Source organism: Arachis hypogaea, chromosome 11 (genome assembly GCF_003086295.3).
Source record: "Arachis hypogaea cultivar Tifrunner chromosome 11, arahy.Tifrunner.gnm2.J5K5, whole genome shotgun sequence".
Lineage (NCBI taxonomy): Eukaryota > Viridiplantae > Streptophyta > Magnoliopsida > Fabales > Fabaceae > Arachis > Arachis hypogaea.
In genome coordinates, this window is record NC_092046.1 from 106,129,161 (window position 1) to 106,149,385 (window position 20,225).

General features: G+C 41.5%; 1 non-coding gene across 1 annotated transcript; it reads right to left on the bottom strand.

The window, feature by feature from the left end:
- Positions 1-7,819: 7,819 nt before the first annotated feature.
- LOC112725826 (small nucleolar RNA R71) lies at positions 7,820-7,923 on the bottom strand. The gene has a single exon (XR_003164908.1). It is a non-coding gene; the product is annotated as a small nucleolar RNA R71 (small nucleolar RNA).
- Between the last annotated feature and the right edge of the window lie 12,302 nt (positions 7,924-20,225).

Genomic DNA, 20,225 nt, shown 5'->3' on the forward strand with positions numbered 1-20,225 from the left:
TTTACTTTCTCTGCAATTTCTAGTTCTATGATGTATTCTCCATCTTTGTTTTCATTTTCTAGAGCTATGAACAACTAAACCCCTTTCATTGGGTTAGGGAGCTCTGTTGTAATTTGATGGATCAATACTAATCTTCATTATTCTTCTTCTATCTTTTCTCTTGATTTTACTTGAAAGCTTTTGATCTTCATCCAATTGAGTAGTTATCTTGGAAAAGAAGCTATTCAAACTTGGATCTCTTTTGAACCTTGAAAGAGGAATGAAGAGGTCAAACTAGAAATGCTTTCTCATGCTGGACCAAATTGGGTTTGAATGGGTATGTGACTATAACCCTCTCAATACTTGATTTGGGAAATGCATGTGGTATAATCAGTGACCATACTTCATCTCTTCTCATGAGCAATTGACCAAGGAATTGGCTATTGATCAAGATTTGAGAGATTGAATTGCAAGACATTGTAATTCAATCACTTAAGATTGCCAAGGAGATCAATGAGTGCATTGATTGAGGAAGAGATGAAAATGAACTTGATCCAGAGAATTGCAACATCTCCTAAGCCCAATGAACTCCCCATCTCTGATCTTACCCATTCTCTTTAATTTCTGCCATTTACTTTTATGAGCAAATCCCCCATTCCCATTTACAATTCTGCAATTTATTTTCAGTCATTTACTTCTAGTCCTTTAATTCTAGCATTTACTTTTCTGTTATTTACATTCCCGCCATTTTATTTTCTGGAACTCTCAACCCAAATCCTGGATTCGCTCAACTAGAACATTCTTCTAATTAAAGTTGCTTGATTAATCAATCCCTGTGGGATTCGACCTCACTCTATTGTGAGTTTTTACTTGACGACAAATTCGGTACACTTGCCAAAGGGAGATTTGTTGTGAGACAAGTTTTCCGTGCATCACCCTTGTCCAACCTTCACCAACGCACCAGCGCACCGTGCGCGCGCGCACCGGTCGCGCGAACCAGTTTAAAAAACTGGCGCGCCCTGTTTTACCCCCCTTTCTCATCTCTTTTCTTATTTCTTTCTTCTTCTTTCTCCATCACCTCTCTTCTCTTCCTTTTCTTCTTCCATGCTTCACCACCGTCTCCGGCCACTCACCAGCCACCACAACCTCTTCCGGTGGCACTACATCTTTTCTATTTCTTTCTCATTTTCACAAAAAGGAAATTCTACCTTGTTCTTTTCCACTTCTCAAGGTTCTACTTCTTCCATATCTCCTCTATTACTTTCTTTGCATTATTTCTTCTTTTAGTTAGATTCTTTTTATTGCTTTACTTAATTTCTCTTTTAGTTGCATGATTATACCACTTGCTTTTTGTTTGTTTATTTACTTTTCCCTTTTTCTTGCTTTTCCGTGGATGATTGAATTTGAGTTTAATTTGCTTTAATGGATATTTTTGATTGTTTCCTTATCTTTGTCAATATGTGATGATTATACGATGATTGATATTTCATTTTGGGCTTCAAGTTGGTTGAGTATCTCACAATTACTCATTGCTTGATAATTGCACGCCAAGTGTTCGAGGAAATGCATGAAAGCCATTTTGGTTTATTTTTATCATGTACTTTCAATTTGGTTCTTCTCCTCATTTACTTGTTGTCTTCTAAATGCATTGAGTCCACTTTTCTTATTACTTTCTGTTCCGAGGGTTACTTGAAACTGGAGGTCGATCTCGGTCGAGATCTTCTGTACTGGTCGGTGCTGACGTGTCCGGCTGGTGAGTGGCGGCCGGAGCTGTCGTGTTCGACTTGTTGGACTAGCTGCACTGCTGATTCTTCGCCACCGGAGTGTGGGGGGTACTTGCAAGGGACTCTGATTCTTAAGTTAGCAAGGGTATTAAGCAGGTTTTTAGTAGAATCAGAGTATGATTTATACCTGGGTGCTCCAGTGTATTTATAATAGTGTGGGCTGACCATCTTAGATAAGATAAGTTAGTTATCTTATCTCAGCTTATCTTTGGGTGAGGTCATCTTATCTTCAAGGGAACCGCCTTTATCTCTATAGGCTTGGACTGCCTTTGGACTTGGGTCGTGTTCCTCTATTTTGGCCCTTTACTGGGCTTTCCTGGCAGTTTGGCCGAGCTCTTTGAGAAGAGGTCGGATAGTCGGACCTGAAGAGGTCAGTCGCCTTGTCGCTTAAACATCCCGGGTCGGATAGCTCGACCCAGGGTATGAACAGTGCCACTGCTTGAGCTCGGTCTTTCATTTTGAGGTCGAGTCTTAGTTTTAGGACTTCGATCCTTTTCTGGTGAAGCCGAAATCGAGAATTTGTCGACTTCCTTCTTTGTAGAGTCTTCCTTTGTTGAATGTGGAACGTTTTCTTCTAAAAGCGCGCGCCTTTGTATTAGCGCTCTGTTCTTGGGAACGTGCGAAGGTTTAATACCTTAATTAATTACTTTTTTAGTGCTCTGTTTCCCTTGGCTCATTTTTTTTGAATTTCACACACAAAAAATGGTTTCCCTTCTTCGTTTTTGTAACTTCTCTCTGTACTCTCTCGCTTTCTGTTTTCGCCTGAAATTTGCGTTATTTGCGTTGCGGGGTCATTTGGCAATTTCTGGGCGATTCCGTCTCTCCATCTTCATTCTCCTTTCGAAGCTTCTTCCTTTGTTCAGGTTGGTTTTTCTTTCCTTGTACTTCTTTCGTCATTTTGCCTTCGGCTTTTGATAGAGTTTTGATTTTTCTCTTGACGTCTCGACTTGGAAAATCTGAATCTTTTCGTATCACTGTGCGCCTGTTTGTTTATTGTTTGGGGGATTTCTCTTGCTTTTGGGATGGTTCCTTTGTGTTCTAGGGTTCATACTGCTTGTTTTCTCGAAAGATTGTTCCTTTTTGTCATGCTGATAGCTTTTGCTGATGAATTCCATGAAAGATAACGACTATTTCTTCGTGTTGTTTTACTTTTTCTGGGGGAATTTACTTCTCTAAAAAAAGGTGGCATTTTTGATGATTTCTTCTTGATATGTTTTGCTATCTTTGCTGATAAGCTGAGACTGCAAATTTGGAAGGTAGCTACTTCGATTTTGTTTGATTTGTAGCTTTCTGGGGATGCTGCTTCTTTTGAGAAAGGGTTTATCTCTGTCTTTGATGTGAGTTTTGTTGGGACGTTAGTTTTGTAGGTTTTTCTGATTCCTTGTTCCCTGACTGCCTCCAAAGGATGCCCCTGGACCTTCTATGTGGGTCCTGGGGTTTTTCTTTTGTTGTTTGTGCTGTCTGAATCATACTAGCCGAGTTGTTTTGTATTTTGTCCGAGATATTTTTTAGTAATCCGAACTTCTTTTCTTGTTTGTAGGACTAGTTGGCCATGTCTTCTCGCAAAAATATTGTTGAGGCGTCTTCTAAGGTCCCCGAGGGGATGTCTGATTGGTTGGACTCCCTGGTGTTGCTGTGTGTTTCTTTAGCCAATTCTGAATTTTGCGTAGAGCTTAGAAAACATCACCGTCTCTGCAAGAGTAGAGATCAAGAGAGGAATTATGAATTGGTGGCACCTGACTCTGAGGAGAGGGTTTGCTTCCCTGTCCCGATCCAAGGGGAGTGCCCTTTCTTTTATGCTTACGACTATTTTTTCAGCCAGTTGGACATCACTTTTCCCTTTACTTCCTTTGAGACCGATTTGCTATGGTCGTGTAATGTAGCTCCGTCCTAGCTTCATCCGAACTCCTGGGATTTTATTAAGATTTTTCAGCTTCTTTGCCAAGAATTGGATGTTACCCTTTCTCAAACTCTTTTTCTTTATTTGTTTGTTTTAACTAAGCTCGGGATTTCTTCGAAAAAGAAAGCATCGTGGGTTTCTTTTAGGTCTGCACAAGGACATAAGGTTTTTACCATGTACGACGAGTCCTTTAGGGACTTCAAGAAATATTTCTTCAAGATTCGAGCTGTTGAGGGAGCTCCCCCTTTTTTTTGGAAGCTAATGATGAGCCATCCTTTCCTCTGTGTTGGCAGCAGAATGTAGTAGTGTCCCGATATACGTGAGAAATGCTCGACAAGATTAAGCAGGCTTTTGTAACTGTTTTGGAGGACCTTTGGGGGGAACCTCCTTATTTAGATACTAAAAATCCTTTGGGGACCCCTCCCTTGTTCGAACTGCACTGGGTATTAGTTGATGTATATTGCTTATTGTTTTTACTTTGCTTTCCTCTTTTTTCCTGGTCTGTAAAACTGCTGGTTTCTATTTTACAGAGATGGCCAAGAATAATGAATCGATGAAAGCTTTCAAGAAGGCGAGAAAGGCTGCTGCCGCTCAGAACATCTCGACCAAAACAGATGGGGAAGGATCTTCACAGATGATGTCAAAACCGTCCGTGCCGAGCTTTCCTGGCCCGAGGAGAATGATCCCTACTCCTCGAGTTCATGTAGTGGATCCTCCGCCGTCTTCTGCTGCTGCTGCTTCTTCTCCTCCGGTCGTTCCACCTTCCAAAAGACCTCAAACTGTTGAACCCTTCAATTTGGATACCCCTGACTTCGATGTTGTTGGGTTTGTCGACCAGCAGATCGGTCCTTATGGTGCCCTTCCTATGGATGATGTGTCACTCCTTCATCATTTAGACTTTATAACTCGGAGTAGTGTCAAGATGGCACATATGGGGGCGGCCTTATATCGGACTGCCCAAGATCTTCCTCTTCATGCTACGAAGGCCTTTATAGAGGAGGCCAAATTAGAGTTCGATCGGATGAAAGGTTTGAAGGAGGAGCTTGAGGTGAAGGTGACCAAGCTGGAGAAAGAGTTGGAGGGTGAGAAGGCTAGTTCTATTGCCTTGGCGGTGATGCCAGGGCATCTTGGCCAGTTTCACTGACCTTTTCTTTATTGTTTTTAGGGTAGTTTCATGCATTTCTTTAGGAAATAAGCTAGTTTTGGGTAGATATTCACCTACACCTTGATTCAAGCATACATTGTGCATTTTACATTATTTTATGAGGATTTTGCATGAATTTATTGACAAATTGTATGCTGCATTACCCATGACTTGGACTAGAACTTTGATGCACTCTGTTGCTTGATTTCAGGACCAAAAGAAGCAAGGAAAGGGAGGTAACTTGCAAGGTTAAATGAGAAAAGTGATTGCCAATGACACTCTCAAAGCCATCATTGCCCACGTTAGAGTTCACGTTAACTTAGTTAACGTGACTCTTAACGTGGAAAAGGGAAGTTGAGCCAACGTTAGTGACACTTAACATTGTCACTAACGTTGGCAAACACTCATGAGTGGCCATGTTAGAGCCCACGTTAACCTAGTTAACGTGGCCTCTAACGTTAAAGGGGGAAGAGAAGCCAACGTTAGTGACATTCAACATTGTCACTAACGTTGGCCTAAGGATGCAACACACCACGTTAACTCCCACGTTAACTTGGTTAACGTGGGAGCTAACGTAAGAAGTGAGAGTTGTCAACAACGTTAGTGACACTCAACATTGTCACTAACGTTGGAAGCAACGACACAACCCCTCAAGGAGCCACGTTAACTTAGTTAACGTGGAAGCTAACGATGAGGAATGAATGATGAGCCAATGTTAGTGACACTCAACATTGTCACTAACGTTGGGATGGCTAAGAATGGCCACGTTAGAGGCCACGTTAATCTAGTTAACGTGGACTCTAACGTGAGATCTAGGGGCACATTGGAACGTTAGTGACAATGTTGAGTGTCACTAACGTTCTCGAAGGTTGGCAAGGCCACGTTAGAAGCCACGTTAACCTAGTTAACGTGGGGTCTAACGTGAGGCAAAGGGGTACAATGGAACGTTAGTGAAAATGTTAAGTGTCACTAACGTCCTCGAACTTATACTTTCACTAAATGTTAACACCCCTAACGCCCTGAGCTGAAGTCTCTGCCCACTTAGCACTTTCTCTCTGCAAGTAAAGCCAAGCCCAAATGAAGAAAAGAACTGCTTCAAACTCAAGATCCAAAGGCCCAAGACTTGAAGAGCCAACTAGAAGCTGAGAAAAATAGTATATATAGGAGTAGCTTTGAATTGTTAAGGAGCTCTGGAAGCTGGAAAAAGGAGAACTACTCAATGTATTTTATCTTCTCTGCACTTTCTAGTTTTAGGATGTATTCTCCATCTTTATCTTCATTTTCAAGAGCTATGAACAACTAAACCCCTTTCATTGGGTTAGGGAGCTCTGTTGTAATTTGATGGATCAATACTAATTTTCATTATTCTTCTTCTATCTTTTCTCTTGATTTTACTTGAAAGCTTTCGATCTTCATCCAATTGAGTAGTTATCTTGGAAGAGAAGCTATTCAAACTTGGGTCTCTTTTGAACCTTGAAAGAGGAATGAAGAGATCAAGCTAGAAATGCTTTCTCATGCTGGACCAAATTGGGTTTGGATTGGTATGTGACTATAACCCTCTCAATACTTGATTTGGGAAATGCATGTGGTATAATCAGTGACCATACTTCATCTCTTCTCATGAGCAATTGACCAAGGAATTGGCTATTGATCAAGATTTGAGAGATTGAATTACAATAATTCAATCACTTTAGATTGCCAAGGAGATCAATGAGTGCATTGATTGAGGAAGAGATGAAAATGAACTTGATCCGGAGAATTGCAACATCTCCTAAGCCCAATGAACTCCCCATCTCTGATCTTACCCATTCTCTTTAATTTCTGCCATTTACTTTTATGAGCAAATCCCCCAATCCCATATACAATTCTGCAATTTATTTTCAGTCATTTACTTCCAATCCTTTAATTCTAGCATTTACTTTTCTGTTATTTACATTCCCGCCATTTTATTTTCTGCAATTCTCAACCCAAATTCTGGATTCGCTCAACTAGAATATTCTTCTAATTAAAGTTGCTTGATCAATCAATCCCTGTGGGATTCGACCTCACTCTATTGTGAGTTTTTACTTGACGACAAATTCGGTACACTTGCCGAAGGGAGATTTGTTGTGAGACAAGTTTTCCACGCATCAAGTTTATGGCGCCGTTGCCGGGGATTGATTGTGCATCAACAACGATTAAATTGGAAGATCACTAGATTGAGCAATTTTATTTTGTGAATTTCATTTTCTGTTTGAGTGATTTACTTTTTGTTTTAGTTAAACTTCTTCCCTTCCCCCTCTACTCTTTTGTTCTTCTTTGTTACTTTCAATTCTGTTTGCTAACCCACTAACTGTTTGATATATTGCATCACCCACAACTAACAGTAATTCTGACACAAATACTTTCTGCACCTATCTTTTCTTGCTTGCACTTGATGGTTGTATGACAGGGAGAAGAAGCGGGGCTTCAACTTCCTTTGATTCTGAACCTGAGAGGACCTTCCTTAAATTAAGGAGGGAGGCAAGAGGAAAGAAGGTGGTTGGTGCTGAGGAAGAAGAGGAATTCTTTGAAACAAACATGGAAGACAACATGGAAAACCATCATGAAGAAGAAGATCACAACCATGGGGGAGGAGGTAGAGCAAATCATGCTGGGGAGGATAGAAGAGTTTTGGGCTCTTACATCAATCCAAACCCAGGCAATTGTGGAAGTAGCATCCAAAAGCCAACAATCCATGCCAACAACTTTGAACTTAAACCACAGCTCATCACCCTTGTTCAGAACAACTGTTCGTTTGGAGGAAGTGTTCAAGAAGACCCCAATCAACATTTAACCACCTTCCTGAGAATATGTGACACAGTGAAGTCTAATGGTGTTCATCCTGACGCCTATAGACTGCTCTTATTTCCATTCTCACTCAGGGACAAGGCAGCCAAATGGCTGGAATCTTTCCCAAGGGAAAGCTTGACAACTTGGGAAGACGTGGTGAACAAATTCTTAGCAAGATTTTACCCTCCTCAATGAATCAATAGGCTGAGAGCTGAGGTCCAAACTTTCAGGCAACAAGATGGTGAGACTCTATATGAAGCATGGGAGAGGTTCAAGGACTTAACAAGGAGGTGTCCACCTGACATGTTCAACGAATGGGTGCAGCTGCACATTTTCTATGAAGGGCTCTCTTATGAGTCAAAGAAGGTCGTAGACCATTCATCTGGAGGATCTTTGAACAAGAAGAAGACCATTGAGGAAGCCATAGATGTCATTGAAACAGTAGCAGAGAACGACTACTTCTATGCTTCCAAAAGAGGGAACACAAGAGGAGTAATGGAGCTAAACAATGTAGATGCTCTGTTGGCCCAAAACAAGCTCATTACCCAGCAGCTGGCTGACCTCACCAAGAAGATGGAGATGAACCAAGTAGCAGCAATCTCCACTTCATCAACAATCCAAGAAGGAGTGAATGAAGAAGCAGAGGGGAGTCAGGAGCAAGCCAACTACATTGGGAATTCACCAAGAAAAAACTATGATCCATACTCTAAAACCTACAACCCTGGATGGAGAAACCACCCAAACTTTGGGTGGAGAAGTGAACAAGATCAAAACCAAGACTAGAGACGTTACTACTCCAACAACAATGCCGCTCACCAGCAATTCACACAGAGGACATCTTAATACCCCCACAACAACACTTCTCCACATACTTATCAAAACCAAAATAGCACATTTGCTCCGAATCACCCATCAATTGATGACAAGCTCTCTAAGGTCGAAACCTTAATTGAAGGAATATGCAGAGACATTCGAGACAGTAAAGCATTCAGAGAGGAAGTACAGTCAAACATGCAGAATCAAAATGCTGCCATCACGAAACTGGAGACACAAATCAGCTATCTGTTTAAGCAGCTTCCTAACCACAATTTTTGCTATGATGCCCATTCAAGCAAAAGGGAGGAGTGTCAAGCTATCACACTTAGGAGTGGGAAGGAACTGAAGGAACGTCCCCAAAAACCACAAGAAGAAGGCTCAAATGAAAAGGGAGAAGAGCAAGATGGAGTTCAACCCCCCACGCCAAATCTACAGAAAGAAAAAAAGATACTCCAACTGAACATCTCAAGAGCTCCATAGCCCCAGCTATTGAAAAAAAAGGAAGATGACAACCAGTTCTTGAGATTTTTGGAAATCTCCAAGAAGCTACAAATCAACATACCCTTTGCTGAAGCCATAGAAGAAATGCCACTCTATGCCAAGTTTTTGAAGGAGCTAATGACTAAGAAGAGAAGCTGGAAGAACAATGAGACTGTGATACTAACTGAAGAGTGCAGTGCTATCATTCAGCATAAACTACCTCAGAAACTGAAGGATCCTGGGAGTTTTCAGATCCCTTGCGTTATAGGAGAAATCACAGCAGAGAAGGCTCTTTGTGACTTAGGGACCAGCATCAATTTGATGTCAGTAGCTATGATGAGAAAGATGAAAATTGAGGAGGCTAAACCAACAAAAATGGCCCTACAACTGGCAGACCAATCGTTCAAATTCCCTCACGGGATAGTAGAGGATTTGCTAGTAAAAGTGGGAGATTTCATATTTCCAGCAGATTTTGTGGTGCTGGACATGCAGGAGGACGCCAAGACCTCCATCATCTTGGGAAGGCCATTCTTGGCCACTGCTGGAGCTGTCATTGATGTTCAGAAGGGTGACCTCACCCTGAGATTACACAATGAAAATATGACATTCAATGTGTTCAAGGCCATGAGTTATCCACCAGAACAATTGGGGGAATGCATGAGGTTAGATGCACTTGAGGATGAAGTGCAGGAGAATTTTGAAGAAGAAGAACCTGAAGAGGACGAGAGATTGGTGGAGGAAGAATCTGAATCAAGTGAAGAGGTAGCCACAGCAGAAATACATATACCAGATGCACCAAAGGAAGGGAACGAAAAGTCAGAAGCACCCAAACTTGAACTCAAAGCACTGCCACCCACTCTCAAATATGCATATGTAGGAGAAAATGAAAACTACCCAGTGATCATAAATTCATCCCTCAGTCAAGATCAAGAGGACGAGCTACTCAAGGTGCTGCGGGAGCATAAGGATGCCATTGGATGGACCCTTGCTGACTTGAAGGGAATTAGTTCAGCCATATACATGCATAAAATACTGTTGGAAGATGATGCCAAGCCATCCATTCAATCCCAAAGAAGGCTGAACCCAACATGAAGGAAGTGGTACAGAAAGAGGTTATGAAGCTTTGGCAAGGAGGGGTCATATACCCAATTTCGGACAGCCCTTGGGTTAGCCCCATACATGGTGTTCCAAAGAAGGGAGGAATCACTGTGGTTACCAATGAGAAGAACGAGCTCATACCTACAAGGACCGTCACAGGATGGCGGATGTGCATAGACTACAGGAAACTCAATGAGGCTACACGAAAGGACCATTTTCCCCTTCCATTCATGGATCAGATGTTGGAAAGACTTGCAGGGCACGCATATTATTGTTTTCTCGACGGTTATTTAGGATATAACCAAATAGTGGTTGATCCGAGAGACCAAGAGAAAACCTCATTTACTTGTCCGTATGGAGTGTTTGCCTATAGGCGCATGCCATTTGGATTATGTAATGCCCCTGCAACTTTCCAATGCTGCATGCTTTCTATCTTTTCAGATACGATAGAAAAATTCATTGAAGTTTTTATGGATGATTTCTCAGTATTCGGAGATTCTTTTCCTAGTTGCCTACATCACCTCGCCTTGGTATTGAAAAGATGCCAAGAGACCAATTTGGTCTTGAACTGGGAAAAATGCCACTTCATGGTGACAGGAGGAATAGTCCTTGGTCACAAGGTCTCTCACCAAGGCATTGAGGTTGATAGAGCTAAAGTAGAACTTATTGAAAAACTACCCCCACCCAGTGATGTCAAGGCAATTAGGAGTTTTTTAGGGCATGCTGGTTTTTACAGAACGTTCATTAAAGATTTTTCAAAGATAGCCAAGCCCTTAAGCAATCTCTTTGTATCTGATACACCATTTATCTTTGATGAAACATGCATGCTAGCATTTGCACATTTGAAAATGAAGTTATCCTCTGCTCCTATCATTTCCCCACCTGATTAGAACCTACCATTTGAATTGATGTGTGATGCATCTGATTTTGCAGTTGGGGCAGTGTTAGGACAAAGGAAAGATAACCTAGTTCGTGTGATATACTATGCTAGCAAAGTCCTTAATGAAACTCAAAGAAATTATACCACTACTGAAAAGGAGTTGCTAGCAATACTTTTTGCATTTGACAAATTTAGATCATACCTCATTGGTGCTAAAGTGATTGTTTTTACAGATCACACAGCACTTAAATATTTGTTTGCCAAGCAAGAATCAAAGCCAAGACTAATAAGGTGGATCTTACTATTGCAGGAATTTGATATTGAAATCAGAGACAAGAAAGGAGTGGAGAACAAGGTGGCAGATCACCTATCCATAATCCCTCATGATCAAGGTGGAGAAAATGATACAAATGTGAACGAGCTCTTCCCTGATGAGCAGTTGATGACAGTTCACAAAGCACCATGGTTCGCAGATATTGCAAATTTCAAGGCAACTGGGGCATTACCCCCAGGGATCAATAAACATCAAAAGAGGAAGCTCATGAATGATGCAAAATACTTTGTCTGGGATGAGCCATATCTCTCCAAGAAATGTTCAGATGGAATCCTTAGAAGATGTGTTTCAGAAGAGGAAGGGAGAGAAGTCCTGTGGAACTGCCACGGTTCATGTTATGGCGGGCACTTTGGAGGGGACAGAACTGCAGCAAAGGTGTTACAAAGCGGATTCTTTTGGCCCACCCTTTTCAAGGATGCCAAGGAACTAGTGAAAAGCTGCAATGAATGCCAAAGATCTGGAAACCTGCCCAAAAGAAACGCCATGCCACAAAATTTTATCTTGGAACTGGAACTGTTTGATGTGTGGGGAATAGATTTCATGGGACCATTCCCAATCTCATATGCAAACAAGTACATCCTGGTAGCAGTGGATTATGTTTTCAAGTGGGTAGAGGCTATTGCAACCCCAACTAATGATAACAAGGTAGTCATGAACTTCCTCAAGAAGAATATCTTTAGCCGGTTTGGAGTCTCAAGAGCCCTCATCAGTGATGGAGGGAGCCACTTTTGTAACAAACCACTAGAAGCTCTCCTCCTACGATATGGAGTAAAACACAAAGTAGGCACACCTTACCACCCTCAAACGAGTGGGCAAACTGAGATATCCAACAGAGAACTAAAGAGGATCCTGAAAAAAACTGTGGGTGCATCTAGAAAGGATTGGTCGAAGAAGCTGGATGATGCTCTTTGGGCATACAGAACAGCATTCAAAACTCCACTTGGAATGTCTCCATATAACTGGTCTATGGGAAGGCTTGTCATTTACCACTGGAGCTGGAACACAAAGCTCTCTGGGCTATCAAGATACTAAATTTTGACAGCATTGCTGCTGGTGCAAAAAGGATCTTGCAGCTGCAAGAGATGGAAGAATTCAGGTCACAAGCCTATGAAAACACTAAGATGTATAAAGAGAAGGCAAAGAGAAAACATGACATGCATCTTGCGCCAAGGAGTTTCGAAAAGGGGCAGCGAGTACTCCTTTACAATTCTAAATTAAGGCTGTTCCCAGGAAAACTCAAGTCAAGGTGGTCTGGACCTTTCATGGTTACGAAAGTATCACCATATGGCCACATCGAAATCACGGATGAAGGGTCAGAGAGGACTTTTACAGTGAATGGACAAAGACTCAAGCATTATCTGGGCAACATGGGGGAAAACCCCAGAGTAAAGTACCATCTCAAGTAATTAAGAACTCGTCGAGCTAGCGACGATAAAAGAGCGCTCTGTTGGGAGGCAACCCAACCTCAGGTAGTTTCACTTTCATCTTTATTTCAATAAAAAAAAATTCACAAGTCGTTTCCCCTGTATTGTACGGAGCTAAGTTTAGTGTTCCACACCAGAACAATCCAAGAGTGATGGTGTAATTCTAAGTTTGGTGTTCCACCAAAGGACATTGGTTAGAATTACACTTCACTCCAGAAGAACATTGCTAGCTCCATCCAATCAAGAGAAACCACTTAGATGTAGTTAGACTATAGGTTATCATTGTTTTGTTAACAACAAGATATGGGGTTCGCTGCATATGTGTAATGATTGGACTGGGCAAGGAACTAAGTTTGGTGTTCACACACCAAATTGAGTTAAAAAAGCACCAGCATACATGCAAGCTAACTATGTCTCAAGTGCTTTGGGAACAAGCAACTTCCAGTAACCTTGCAGGAACTTTATGAGGAAATGGTGCACCTCCACCCAAAGAAGCTAGGCAGCAAAAACTAGGATGATGACAAAGAGAGAGGGCAACCAGAAATCATCACCCAAAGGTTGTATTTTTACTTAATTCCATTGTACTCAGAAGTGTTGAAAGTTGGAAGTCTGAATGCACTTTTGATTTGTAGTTACTCGTAGTTTAACCTTTTTTAAAATTCTGCCTTTTAGGTTCTGAATAGGTCTATGTGTGCTAGTCTTTATGTCACTGCATCCTTACTTAACTTACTTGTATGCTTGTCCCTTTTGAATTTAATGAAGAGAGAATGATTGTTTTTAAAAGACCAGAGTAGAGTTCATAATGTGGAAGTGCATTCATGAATCTTTGGGGTAGTCATAAGTAGCTAAGTTAGTTCAACCACAAGGCTAGGAGGACAACTATCTATCCTGAATACTTGACTTTGGATATACCCATGAGACTAAGTAGATGACAAGATCCTAATAAGAAAAAAGGGAAAGAATAATGGAAGTGAAAAACAAAAGAAAAAGAGTAAGCAATAATGCTAGGCACCAATGGTTTGGACCTTGAGACAAGTGTCTGTGGTGCTCCTGTGTGAGGGATCTACTTGGATGAATAAGCTCTCAGGGGTGCTTTATCACTTGGTAACTTGGGTTAACTAACTCGGGATTATCAGCTGAAAATCCACTATCAAGAGTAACCCTTACTACAGAGCATTTAATAACCCAAAGAGGTGCTGGACACCAAGGTCTCAAGAAAAGAAAATAAACAAACTATATGCCTGTGGTGTGTATGTATGGGGGAGAGACTTGGGGGAGTAAGTTCTTAGGGGTGCTTCAACACCTAGCACCTTGAACCAACTGGTTCGGGAGTGTTGGCTGAAAACTTATCTTAAAGAGTTACCCCCTTACAGAGCACTTAGCCTAAATAACACAAATAACCCTTGAAATAACAATAAAAGGGTCAATGAATAAAAGTCTCATGGGATATAGACAAAGTAAGTGTTTAGGGACATGATAAAGGTCTGAAAGCCAGTAATGGAATGAACCTAAGTTGCTATGCATGAAACCACCATAAAATCAGTAACATGACTTCCACAAGAATGACTCATTCCGCTGGATATTCCATTCATCATTCTCTTGTTCCAGTACTTGCTTAGGGACAAGCAAGCTTTAAGTTTGGTGTTGTGATGCCAGGGCATCATGGCCAGTTTCACTGACCTTTTCTTTATTGTTTTTAGGGTAGTTTCATGCATTTCTATAGGAAATAAGCTAGTTTTGGGTAGATATTCACCTACACCTTGATTCAAGCATACATTGTGCATTTTACATTATTTCATGAGGATTTTGCATGAATTTATTGACAAATTGTATGCTGCATTACCCATGACTTGGACTAGAACTTTGATGCACTCTGTTGCTTGATTTCAGGACCAAAGGAAGCAAGGAAAGGGAGGTAACTTGCAAGGTTAAATGAGAAAAGTGATTGCCAATGACACTCTCAAAGCCATCATTGCCCACGTTAAGAGTCACGTTAACTAAGTTAACGTGAACTCTAACGTGGAAAAGGGAAGTTGAGCCAACGTTAGTGACACTTAACATTGTCACTAACGTTGGCAAACACTCATGAGTGGCCACGTTAGAGCCCACGTTAACCTAGTTAACGTGGCCTCTAACGTTAAAGGGGGAAGAGAAGCCAATGTTAGTGACATTCAACATTGTCACTAACGTTGGCCTAAGGATGCAACACACCACGTTAACTCCCATGTTAACTTAGTTAACGTGGGAGCTAACGTAAGAAGTGAGAGTTGTCGACAACGTTAGTGACACTCAACACTGTCACTAACGTTGGAAGCAACCACACAACCCCCAAGGAGCCACGTTAACTTCCACGTTAACTTAGTTAACGTGGAAGCTAACGATGAGGAATGAATGATGAGCCAACGTTAGTGACACTCAACATTGTCACTAACGTTGGGATGGCTAAGAATGGCCACGTTAGAGGCCACGTTAATCTAGTTAACATGGACTCTAACGTGAGATCTAGGGGCACATTGGAACGTTAGTGACAATGTTGAGTGTCACTAACATTCTCGAAGGTTGGAAAGGCCACGTTAGAAGCCACGTTAACCTAGTTAACATGGGGTCTAACGTGAGGCAAAGGGGTACAATGGAACGTTAGTGAAAATGTTAAGTGTCACTAACGTCCTCGAACTTATACTTTCACTAAATGTTAACACCCCTAATGCCCTGAGCTGAAGTCTCTGCCCACTTAGCACTTTCTCTCTGCAAGTAAAGCCAAGCCCAAATGAAGAAAAGAACTGCTTCAAACTCAAGATCCAAAGACCCAAGACTTGAAGAGCCAACTAGAAGCTGAGAGAAATAGTATATATAGGAGTAGCTTTGAATTGTTAAGGAGCTCTGGAAGCTGGAAAAAGGATAACTACTCTCTGTATTTTATCTTCTCTGTATTTTCTAGTTTTAGGATGTATTCTCCATCTTTGTTTTCATTTTCAAGAGCTATGAACAACTAAACCCCTTTCATTGGGTTAGGGAGCTCTGTTGTAATTTGATGGATCAATACTAATTTTCATTATTCTTCTTCTATCTTTTCTCTTGATTTTACTTGAAAGCTTTCGATCTTCATCCAATTGAGTAGTTATCTTGGAAGAGAAGCTATTCAAACTTGGGTCTCTTTTGAACCTTGAAAGAGGAATGAAGAGATCAAGCTAGAAATGCTTTCTCATGCTGGACCAAATTGGGTTTGGATGGGTATGTGACTATAACCCTCTCAATACTTGATTTGGGAAATGCATGTGGTATAATCAGTGACCATACTTCATCTCTTCTCATGAGCAATTGACCAAGGAATTGGCTATTGATCAAGATTTGAGAGATTGAATTGCAAGAAATTGTAATTCAATCACTTAAGATTGCCAAGGAGATCAATGAGTGCATTGATTGAGGAAGAGATGAAAATGAACTTGATCCGAAGAATTGCAACATCTCCTAAGCCCAATGAACTCCCCATCTCTGATCTTACCCATTCTCTTTAATTTCCGCTATTTACTTTTATGAGTAAATCCCCCATTCCCATTTACAATTCTGCAATTTATTTTTAGTCATTTACTTCCAATCCTTTAATTCTAGCATTTACTTTTCTGTTATTTACATTCCCGCCATTTTATTTTCTGCAATTCTCAACCCAAATTCTGGATTCGTTCAACTAGAACATTCTTCTAATTAAAGTTGCTTGATCAATCAATCCCTGTGGGATTCGACTTCATTCTATTATGAGTTTTTACTTGACGACAAATTCGGTACACTTGCCGAAGGGAGATTTGTTGTGAGACAAGTTTTCCACGCATCAGGCAGCTTCTGTAAAGTTGGCTGAAGACACGGCTTTGAGGCACAAGGATAGTTATGTTACGGCCTACAGGGAGGTGATGCATCTTAGGGAAGAGTTGGAGTTTGCCCGGATTGATTATGCCGAGCTCCAGGGTCATCTTGTAGGCAGCGTAAATGCTGTTTATGAGAACCTGAAGGAGCAGGTTCAAGTTTTTGCACCTGAGGCCAACCTTACTCTCTTCAGCCTGGACAATGTTGTAAAGGATGGCAAGATTGTCCCTGATGACCCTGATGACGACGATGTTGTACCCCTTCCTGTGCCGGTCGCCAAAGCCACTGTTATGCCGACTTCTTCAGCTCCTTCTGCTGGGGTTAGTCATCCCGAACCAGAGCTTGACTGTCAGATATTAAATCGGGATGACAGGACAGTGGATGCAGTCCCCTTCAGACTCGTCCTCCTTTACCTTGTGCTGCCGAGAAGGCTTCGGATCTTCCCTGATTATGTAAATGTTCTGTGTAGATAGCCCGGTCTGTGGGCTTTTAAAACTTTCTTTTTGTAATGTTTCTGACTGTTGACACTTTTTTTAGTTTTCTTGTTTAGCAACTTTATTTTGAAAAACAAAAAATAGCTTCCAAGTTCTTGGGGCTGATTTGGGTAGCCTCTTTGAGCTTGTTCTTATTATGCTTTTAATATCATGTCGGTCTTTATCTATCTTGGTACCCCTTGTTTAGGTTTTCGGAAGTGTTGGAGCCTTGTTGCTCGACCTCTCTGGATTGCCTTTGTATTTCCTGTTTGTGGCTTTGATTCCTTTGAGGCTTCGGGAGTTATTTCTAGTAATCCTGCCTTGTTTGGACCTTTTATAAGGTCTCTTGCTAGGTATTACTTTTTATAACTTTAGTATCTTATGGAGGCCGACTTCGTCATGTCGGACCCTTCTAAGTTATTTTTGTAATCATCTTTCTTGGACTTTGTTCGAGTCTCTTCCAGGGATTACTTTTATAACTTTTGGGTTTTGGGCCGACTTCGTCATGTCGAGCCCTCCTAAGTTATTTTTGTAATCCTCTTTCTTGGACTTTGTTCAAGTCTCTTTCAAGGATTACTTTTATAACTTCTAGGTTTTGGGCCGACTTCGTCATGTCGGACCCTTCTAAGTTATTTTTGTAATCCTCTTTCTTGGACTTTGTTCGAGACTCTTTCAGGGATTACTTTTATAACTTTTGGGATTTGGGCCGACTTCGTCATGTCGGGCCCTTCTAAGTTATTTTTGTAATCCTCTTTCTTGGACTTTGTTCAAGTCTCTTTCAGGGATTACTTTTATAACTTTTGGGTTTTGGGCCGACTTCGTCATGTCGGGCCCTTCTAAGTTATTTTTTTAATCCTCTTTCTTGGACTTTGTTCAAGTCTCTTTCAGGAATTACTTTTATAACTTTTGGGCTTTGGGCCGACTTCGTCATGTCGGGCCCTTCTAAGTTATAGTAATCCTCTTTTATAGGGCTGGCCAGACCTCTTTCCAGAGATTTACTGATAACTTTTGTTATTGCGACTGGTCCGACTTCTTAACGTCAGCCAGTCTCTAAGTTATTATTTAGCAACCCATTTTATCAAGACCTCATCAGGTCCTTTCTCTGGATCACTTTTGATAACTTCTTGCATTATTCTGTTTTCATCTTTTCCGATTTGTAGAAGTTGGGTTCAATCCTCGTTTGGTCAACCTTTTGACGAGTTTGGTTTTTATCTCTGTTGGTCTTTATCGTGATCGTGCAGTGAATTTGATTTTCACTTTCTGCCGATCTGTTGCTTTATAATCAGACGATGAATGTTTCAGATTAATGCGGTTTGAGAGTTGGTAGAATATCTAAACATATTTTATTCAAAAGAAAATGTACATATATACATGCGGGAGTTTTTATCCCTTTAAGTCAAATTATTCGTAGGTCTTGGCTTGGTGCCTCTTTAAAAAACCTTTTCAGGAAAAAGAGTGCACCTTATGCCGAGATCCTTTATCATCCCTAACTATAGTACCTTCTCAGGTTGCAGGCGTGCCACGACCTAGGAAGCTCTCATCCATCGAGTTCGGACAGTCTGTAGTAGCCTTTTCCGAGTACTTCTACGACTCGGTAGGGTCCTTTCCAGTTTGCTGCCAGCTTTCCTTCTCCAGGTCGAGTTGTTCCGATATCATTTCGGATTAGGATGAGGTCATTCTCAGCAAAACCTCGTGGCACTACCTTTTGATTATATCTTGAAGCCATTCGACGCTTTAGTGCTTCTTCTCTGATCCGAGCTCTTTCTTGGACTTCCGGGAGTAGGTCGAGTTCTTCCCTTTGAAATTGGGAGTTGGCTTCTTCATTATAGTGGATCACTCTAGGCGACCCTTCTTCAATCTCTACTGTGATCATTGCCTCCATTCCGTATGTTAATCGGAAGGGTGATTCCTTTGTGGTGGAATGTGGCGTTGTTCGGTATGCCCATAGGACTTGTGGGAGCTCCTCAGCCCAAGCTCCCTTTGCGTTCTGTAATCTCTGCTTTATCCCAGATAATATGACTTTGTTGGCAGCTTCGGCTTGTCCATTGGCTTGGGGATGTTTTACGGAAGTGAATTGTTGTTTTATGTTCAAGTCGGCCACTAACTTTCTGAAGCCTGCATCTGTGAATTGGGTGCCATTGTCTGTGGTGATGGAGTATGGAACCCCAAACCTTGTGACAATGTTCCTATATAGGAATTTTTGACTTCTTTGAGCAGTGGCATTAACTAGGGGTTCTGCCTCGATCCACTTTGTAAAGTAGTCTACTCTTACTATAAGGAACTTAACTTGTCCCGATCCCTGAGGGAAGGGTCCGAGAAGGTCGAGTCCCCATTTTGCAAAGGGCCATGGTGAGGTTACGCTGATGAGTTCTTCTGGCGGGGCGATGTGAAAGTTGGCATGTTTCTGGCATGGTATACATGTCTTTACAAACTCTGTGGCTTCCTTTTGTAGAGTTGGCCAATAGAATCCTGCTCGGAGTACCTTTTTGGCGAGAGCTTGTGCTCCGAGATGATTTCCACAAATGCCACTGTGTACTTCTTCTAGAACTTCCTTTGTGTTGGAAGTCGGCACACATTTTAATAATGGGATTGAAATCCCTCTCTTGTATAGAGTATTGTTTATGATGGTGTAATGATGTGCCTCTCATTTTAACCTCTTTGCCTCCTTTTCGTCTGTAGGGAGTGGTTCTGTTTTGAGGTAGTTAATTATGGGAGTCATCCATCCTTGATCCTGACCTGTTATGGCTAGGACTTTTTCTTCTTCCGAGATTGACAGACTCTGCAGTATTTCTTGGATGAGGCTTCTATTGTTGCCCCCTGGTTTGGTGCTGGCTAGCTTTGAGAGCGCGTCAGCTCGGGCATTCTGTTCTCGGGGTATGTGACGGACCTCATATTTTCCGAGTTGTCCGAGCTGTTCCCTAGTTTTATCCAAGTACTTTTTCATGGTGGGGTCTTTGGCTTGGTAGCTCCTTGTTATTTGTGAAGTGACTACTTGTGAGTCGCTGAAGATGGTAAGCTTTTGGGCTTCAACCTCCCTAGCCAGCTTCAAACCAGCTAATAGTGCCTCATATTCTGCTTGATTGTTTGAGGCAAGGAACCCGAATTTGAGGGAAAGTTCAATTTGAGTCCCTTGGTTGCTTTCAATTATCACACCCGCGCCACTTTCATTTTTATTTAAGGAACTGTCCATGTAGAGGTTCCATTCTGTGGGGATTTCTGGGGTGTCTGTAAATTCTACAATGAA